Source organism: Nicotiana tomentosiformis, chromosome 5 (assembly GCF_000390325.3).
Source record: "Nicotiana tomentosiformis chromosome 5, ASM39032v3, whole genome shotgun sequence".
NCBI classification, from domain to species: domain Eukaryota; kingdom Viridiplantae; phylum Streptophyta; class Magnoliopsida; order Solanales; family Solanaceae; genus Nicotiana; species Nicotiana tomentosiformis.
Genome location: NC_090816.1, coordinates 127,491,982 through 127,500,678, shown reverse-complemented (window position 1 = coordinate 127,500,678; position 8,697 = coordinate 127,491,982). Strand labels below are relative to the sequence as shown.

Genomic DNA, 8,697 nt, shown 5'->3' with positions numbered 1-8,697 from the left:
AGTTGAAAGAATTGAAAAAGTAGTTATAGGACTTGCTTGATTAGGGATTCATTAGACCTAGTGTTTCACCCTAGGGTGCACCAGTGTTATTTGTAAAGAAGAAAGATGGCTTTATGCAGATGTGTATAGATAATCGGCAGTTGAACAAGGTCACTATCAAGAACAAATATACGTTGCCAAGAATTGATGATCTATTTGATCAACTTCCGGGTGCCAAGGTGTTTTCGAAGATTGACTTGAGGTCTGACTATCATCAGTTAAATGTTAGGGAATTCGATGTCCCTAAGATAACCTTTCGGACTCGATATGGGCATTATGAATTTTTAGTGATGTCTTCGGGATTACCAATGCCCCAACAACATTTATGGATTTGATGAATTGGGTGTACAAGCCCTATCTGGATTCATTTCTGGGTGTATTCATTGGTGACATCTTGATTTACTCCAGCAATCGATATGAGCATGAGCAACATCTCCGGATTGTGCTTTAGACTTTGAAGCATAATCAATTATATGCCAATTTTTCAAAATGCGAGTTTTGGTTAAACTCAATTGCTTTTTTGGGGCATGTTGTATCGGCAGAAGGCATAAAGGTGAATCTTAAGAAGATTGAGGTAGTTCAGAACTAGCCTAGGCCTACTTCAGTTGCAGAGATACAGAGTTTTCTGGGTTTGGCGGGTTATTATCGCCGGTTCGAGGAAGAGTTTTCATCTATATCAAGCCCATTAACCAGAAGGGAAGCACGTTTCTATATATATCTGATGATGGAGGAGGCAAGCTCACTTGTCCATGCTGTTTTTCGCCTCTTTTTGCTTGATCAGAACAATGACAATTACTTGGTCCTCCAAGGTCACTTCTCTTACATCTCCTTAGTTTCTTTCTTTTTAAGTCCCTAACAAAGGAGAAAGAATCAAGTCTGTTGTACATTTCTGTTTAATTACAACAACAGATACGACAGTTGAAAAAGGAAGAAGATTCCATGCAATGAAGGTGGAATGGGGATTTGATCGATTCATAAGTCAAGAAGATTTCAACAATCAAGCAAATGGATATGTTGTGGATGACATATGTGTCTTAGGAGCAGAGGTTTATGTATGTCAAGAAAAGTTCAAAGGTAGAGGCGATTGTCTGTCCATGGTTAAAGATCCCATTAGCTATAAGCACGTCTGGAAGATCGACAACTTCTCTTCTATATTAAATTCCTTAAGACTGTTATTCCCGTCAATATTCCTGTATTTGTAAATATTAATTCTGCAAAATATAAGTTAACGTAATGAAACAATAATAATAAATTCGAGCCCACTGAATTCACAGTGTTTCCTTAAGGAATTTAATCCCCTCCTAGTACCCAAGGTAATGGATTATTTCCTCCCAGGATAGAACGAATAACACACTGGTGTAGCGGTACTTCAAACCCCAGTGTTTCGGCGAACACAAAGTTCGGTAGCAAATCACACTTACAGTTGCTTTGTTTGAAGTTAAAAAAATAATGCAGAACAAAGGGGTATATACTCAGAAAAATATATGGAAGTTCTGAGAGGAAGGAATGCAATGTATAGCCAATTTGTTGAGCGAATTGTATGTTGAGTTGAGTATTTCTTCAACATTTGCTGCTCATATATATAGCAGCCAAGAAGGAGTGCAAGACCAAACGTCCACCCTTCATGGTGGAGCAAGCATTACATGTTTGTGGAGCAAGCACTTCATGTTTGTGGAGCAAGCACTTCATGGTGGGAAGACCATTATCCGGCTGCCAAATTATCAATACACGGATTGGAAAATATCCGTTTACAAATACGGATAATCTTACGTTAATATTTACTATTAACAAATAAATTTGGTCCAAAAAATTAATCAATCAATCGATCATTTGACCAAATCCGAATCCGAAGCCGAAGCCGAAGCCGAAGCCGAAGCCGAAGCCGTAGCCGAAGCCGAGCCGAGCGAGCGACGACGACGACGGCGCGAGGCTTGCTTTCTTCTTAACTCTTTAAGAGCTACAAGAAGAGCAATTATATATATACCTACCAAAAATGTCTTCCACTTCCAATATGGGACAATGTCTCATTGTTACGAGGGGAAAACTTAAAATTTTACTCAAAATTTCATTTTCCCTCCATTTCCCATTCACCCTCATTTTAAGAATATTACATCTTAAAAAATAAAACCTCAACAAAGACTCCAAGACCTTCATGCAAGGAAAAAAATCCGAATCCGAATCCGAATCCGAATCCGAATCCGAATCCGAAGCCGAAGCCGAAGCCGAAGCCGAAGCCGAAGCCGTAGACCTTCATGCAAGGAAAAAAATCCGAATCCGAATCCGAAGCCGAAGCCGAAGCCGAAGCCGAAGCCGAAGCCGAAGCCGAAGCCGAAGCCGAAGCCGTAGCCGTAGCCGAAGCCGAGCCGAGCGAGCGACGACGACGACGGCGCGAGGCTTGCTTTCTTCTTAACTCTTTAAGAGCTACAAGAAGAGCAATTATATATATACCCACCAAAAATGTCTTCCACTTCCAATATGGGACAATGTCTCATTGTTAAGAGGGGGAAACTTAAAATTTTACTCAAAATTTCATTTTCCCTCCATTTCCCATTCACCCTCATTTTAAGAATATTACATCTTAAAAAATAAAACCTCAACAATCCCCCACATGAATGGGGAATGGCTATATCACGGAAGTATGCATGAAAAAACTGTGTGATTTACAAGCAAGGATTAATTGCATCTGGATAAGTAGGTTTCCCTTTGAACTTTCCGTAGTAAACTTATGTCGGATATACTCGGTCAATCGGTAGATTTGATATCTTTGAACCGTCGATCTTTGGTGTATACCTAGACAACCATAAGTCACACAATCAACCCTTAACCGTCTTTGGTTCTCATTGTTGTGTTCGTTTCAGCCATGAACACCGCCTGGTTTCATAAGTGCGTAGAAAACTGGCCTTACAAAGTTCTCCTTGAAGCGGCTCACACTTCACACTTAAATAGGTGATTCCTAAACGTGTCATCCTGTAGATACACTATTTGATATACCCCGTATCAAATTTAGAAATCATTAAAAAGCCTTAATGCTTTATCCTTGGTACTGAACATTGTAGATTAAGGTAGTATTTTTTTAAATTTCCATTATTTAGTGATCTCAGTTTTTTTTACGCTAAATAGAAAACAAAAAATATTTTCATATGCTTCGAAATGTTCAAATCTATTTTGAAGTGAAAAAATAGTTTGTCTACTATGTATAAATACTAATTAACTCTGAAGGATTCTTCAAGACATTTCAATATCAATATTCATGTCAAATTAGTTTTTTCTATATATCACACGTTACTTGCAAAATTCAGGTTTGATTTTCATTTCAGATGCAATTTTCTTGGCAGAAATCATACCAATTGTAAATCTTTTTACCCCTTAAGCTTTTAAGACGTAAGTTTTAATTTTTTTTTTAAAAAATTTCGTGACGAGTCAAACAATCTCATCTAAATTGAAACATATAGAGTATATAATATAATAGATGTAATAAAAAATGAACCCCACAAATATAAGACCTAAAGCATTTGTTTTACCTGATTTAGGGTAGGGCCACCCTAGTTAGTCCTAGTAACCCGAAATCTAAGGAATTAAAAAACAAATGCAAGAATGACATACTTGTGACATACTTATACATGCACAAAAGGAGGTCATTGTATTATATAGTTTTTGACAAACGAGATTCAATTACGTATAGCTTAGCTATTGACAATGGCTGTTAGTATAGAAACCCATCTATCACTATACTTGGCATTGGCAGAACCAAGTAGCTTATCTCAGGGTAAAAATATATGCAGAATTTACATTGCGTATCCTTGATCAAATCGACGCAATACATTACGTCAGCAAAGGTAACAGTACTACGGTATTATATATAAACAAAATGATGTCAAATGTTGAAAAGATGGTAGCATTCATATATATCATCATTTTCATGTGTACTACTTTTGGTTGCAGCCAATTATTGGTTCAGTGAATCACATACGTTCTGTGGATGGCAAAGATTTATATCGATTTGGTACTTCAGTTTGCCTGGGCTGGTTATCTGGTCAAAGACACCTTTGTTAAAGAAGCTGAAGTCACTGTGCATGGGGCTACTACTAATAATATAATGCTCTATTTAGTAGAGTCTGATAATCACACCAATTTAATGGACTGCTACTGTTTAGTATTTGAACCATTTCCGTGTTCTTATTGTATCTATTACTATTGGTTTAAAGAGAGGAAAATGATGCATTAATTCCGTCTTCTTTGTCTTAACTTAAGCTAGTGCATTTCTTAGTGATCAACGAAGACCCTCACATAGAAATTGTGATGACCCAAAAAGGTCATCTTATGTTTTAGAACTCGATTCTGTGTTATTAAGTATTAAAAATCTCATTTTTATCCTCCTCAATTTGCCCGAAAGGCTTATATGTTAAAAACTGATAAAAATAAGAATTTTTGCCTAAAAACTTCAGTTGAATTGACTTCGGTTAACATTTTTGGTAAACAGGTCCGTATCCGTATTTTGACAGTCCTGGTGGGTCCGTATCGAAATATGAGACGTGGACGTATGCCCGGAATCAAATTCGGAGGTCACTAGCTCGAGTTAAGATTTTTTGATGAAAATTAAAAGTCTGAAAATCTAATGTCTTTAAGAATTGATTGATGTTTGGCATTGTTAGTACCAGATCCGTATTTTGGTTTCGGAGCCCGGAACAGGTTCGTTATAATATTTAAGACTTTTCTGTGAAATTTGGTGAGAAACGGAGTTGGTTTGACGTGATTCGGACGTCGCGTGGAGAAAATAAAAATTTTAAAGTGTTCTTGAAAATTTTATTGGATTTGGTACTAAATTCGTAGTTCTAGGTGTTATGTTGGCAATTTGATCTCGCGAGCAAGTTTGTATGGTATTTTTAGACTTGTGTGCATGTTAGGTTTGGAGCCCCGAGGGCTCGGGTGAATTTCGGATAGGTACAGTTTGGTCAGTTTAGTCGATTTTTAAATATCCATTGACAACCCTAAATAATACTAGTAGTTTTCGTATACATGGGAAGATGTTTAAAGAAATACTGAATCTAACAATTATTATAGGACATTACTGTCACGACCCAATTTTCCATTTGTTTGGGTATCGTGATGACACCTATTCTTAGGGACTAGGTAAGCTTAACAATAATTGAAACAACAACATTATTTAAATAAAATCTCTTACAATTCCCAAAAACTGGCAGTACAAGTCATAAGATCTACAAAGTGTTTGCTAAAAAACTTCTAAACACAACTATTCCGGAAATAAGAATAAACAGTGCAAAACGAAAACTTGAAGGTGACTCCGAAGCCTGCGAACCCAGCAACAGGTTTACCTTGAGTCTCCGCAGCAACAGTCCACACAGCTAGCTAACGAACAAATACCTAGATCTGCACAAAAAAAATATGCAGAAGAGTAGCATGAGCACACCACAGCGGTGCCCAGTAAGTATCAAGACTAACCTCGGTGGAGTAGTGACGAGGAACAGTCAAGACACCCACTGGTCTAATAAACTAAACATATACAAGTATATGAACAACACGAGTATGATGTCTACATAAGGACTATGCAATATGACTCACAATACACTAATGACATTAAATAAAGAAACAACAAGTATCTGCAGAATATCATAAAAATGACACAGACAAAGTGAATGGAACACAACCTAAATTAGGAATCACAAATACAGCAAGGACAAGTAATAACTCACTAACTACAACCGCTTTTATATCAGGTTTTAGCCAACAACTCCATGAGGTACCGAACCTCGGACAAATCACAGCTCACGGGTCTCAATACCTAAACCCTAACACTTGGCATCCTGTGCCCTCATAACACCTCATAACCGCATTGATGACTCACGTGCCAATAGAGCCATTCTCACATAGAAGGCAAGTAAACTAGGGTGTATCTATGCTCAACAATATCAAGAACACCTCTTATCCGATAATAGTGCTTAACTACGTGTATGCTTGTTCAAGTGTCCTACCATAGTCCATATCAGCAAATAAACATAAGGAAAAAGAACGGACAACACGTAGAATATTGTCTCACAGCTTTCACAAGATAAAGCTCACACAGGTACGTATACCACTACACAAATATCAACAACAAGAATGCTCCTAGGCCACAAATCATCACAAATCAATCCCTCATACAGCCCACCTTGTCTTGCCACATGTGCAATAGTAACATAAATGCCCGCCTTGTCTCGCCACATGTGCATAATAATATTTCTACCTTGTCTCACCACATGCGCACCACACACACACATACACACACACACACACACACACACACACACACACACATATATATATATATATATATATATATATATATATATATCCCGCCTTGTCATACCGCATGTGCAAATATCAATGGTAACAATAGCACGACAGAAACCTCGTGCAACCCCATAATAACCACCGCACGGCAAAAACCTCGTGCATCACAATAATAACAACCACACGACAGAAATCTCGTGCATCACCACAACAAGTACCACAATAACAATGACAATAATACAAAGTACGACAAGTAAATCAACTCAAGAACTTTAATTCACAAAGAAACGGTAGAACCAATTCTCAAGGAATAACCACAGTAAAGAATGCTAGGCGTAAAGAGAACAACTTAACAAAAGGAAAGCTAATGTGTAGCAACGATCCTACAATATACACTTCAACAACAGGGAAGCTAACACGAATCAAATAATTCCAAATAAAATAAGTCGACTAAGATATAGGATATCTAAATTTCTTTTAAGGTTAAGAAAATTACGAAGGATATTCAATAATTCAATTAAGGATAAGCAGCAGAAAAATAATCATAACCTCAATTAAGACTGAATAATTATGGGATAAAATAATATTAATTCCAAATAAAGATAAGCAATTATTAAAAGATAACCTGGCTATAAAAGAGATAACAGTTTCAATTAAGGCACAAATGAATCAAGTAACAATAATAGTGGATCATGAAGAAATTAATTCTAATTAAGCAGGTAGATGTGAATCTAGCAAATTGCATATCATGAATACAACCATAATAGACTTATCTAATTAGTGAAATCAATATTTTAACAAAAATTCCGAAATCCGCCCTAAAAAGTCGACCCGGGCCCATGTCTCGAAATCGGGTAAAAGTCACAAAATACGAACACCCATTCACTCACGAGTCTAACCATACTAAAATCATCAAATTCCGATACCATTTCGTCCCTCAAATCGTGATTTTTTATTTTGAAAAGTTTCTTAAAAAACCACTCTTTTCCTCAACTCAAACAGAAATTAAATGATAAAAATAAAGATGTAATCATGGAAATAAATAAATTCTAGTTGAAGAATACTTACCCAATCGATTTGATTGAAAAACCCATAACGAAGCTCCCAAAACCGAAGTCTAAAACTCAAAATATGAAGAAAATGGCCAAACCCTCGACTTAAATGATTCTGCCAGGATTTCCGCATCTGCGGACTAGGTGGAACACCTGCGCACTCGCATTTGCGAGAAAGAGTCTGCATCTGCGAACTCAGTTGGCCAGGCCTGGAACCGCATCTGTGGATTTTCAGCGGCACCAGTGGCACCGCAGAAGCGAAGGGGGGGAGGGGGATGCAGAAGCGATCGAGGAACAGCTGAAGCGAGCAAGCTCCCAAGCCTCAAGGATCGCAGAAGCGGCCAGGTTCACGTAGAAGCGGAGCTGCACCTACTCTCCAAGCATCGCATGTGCGAAAACACCAGAACCTGACCTGTTCAAAACCATGAAAAATATCTGAAACTCGTCCGAAATACACCCGAGGCCCCCAGGATCTTGTCCAAGCATACTAACAAGTTCCATACCCTAATACAGACTTGTTTGAGGTCTCAAATCACATCAAACAATGTCAATACTACGAATCGCACCATGAATCGAACTTATAAATTTTCAAATCTTCCAACTTCTGAAACCCGTGCCGAAATATATCAAATCAACCCAGAATGACGTCAAATTTTGCAGGCAAGTCCCAAATAACATAACAGAGCTATTCCAACTCTCAGAATCGCATTCCGACCCCGATATCAAAAAGTCCACTTCCTGTCCAAATCACCAAGAATTCGACTTTCTCCATTTCAAGCCTAAATCAGCTAAACCTCAGATTCACAGTCCGGACACGCTTCTAAGTCCAAAATCACCCAACGGAGCAAACGGAACTGACAGAACTTCATTCCGGAGTCGTCTTCACATAGTTCCGACTACGGTCAAAATCCTATGACTTAAGCTTGTGTTTTAGGGACTAAGTGTCCCAAATCACTCCGAATCATCCGGTAACTGAATTCAACCATGCACGCAAGTCAACACACATAATATGAAGTTGCTTAGGGTCTTATGCCATCGGATGGGACTTAAATTTTCAAAATGACCAGCCGGGTCTTTACAATTACCAACAACATAGTAACCACAAGCAATTTTTAATTTCAAATATTGATGTATGTCATTTCAAAGGGACGATCTACCTCTCTAACAAATGTTTTACCTGAAAATAGATGTAGTTGAATTTATACGTAGTTCTAAGGATACGTAATATAACTTGGTACAAATTGGAAAAATAAGTAGAGATTTATCGAATATTGACTATAAAAAGGAATGAATACAAACTCAAATTGCGTAGAGAATG

General features: G+C 37.7%; 1 long non-coding RNA gene across 1 annotated transcript; it reads left to right on the top strand.

The window, feature by feature from the left end:
* The first annotated feature begins 769 nt into the window (after positions 1–769).
* Positions 770–1,105, top strand: LOC138891840 (uncharacterized). Its single transcript, XR_011408177.1, has 2 exons — positions 770–848; positions 949–1,105. It is a non-coding gene; the product is annotated as an uncharacterized lncRNA (long non-coding RNA).
* Positions 1,106–8,697: the final 7,592 nt, after the last annotated feature.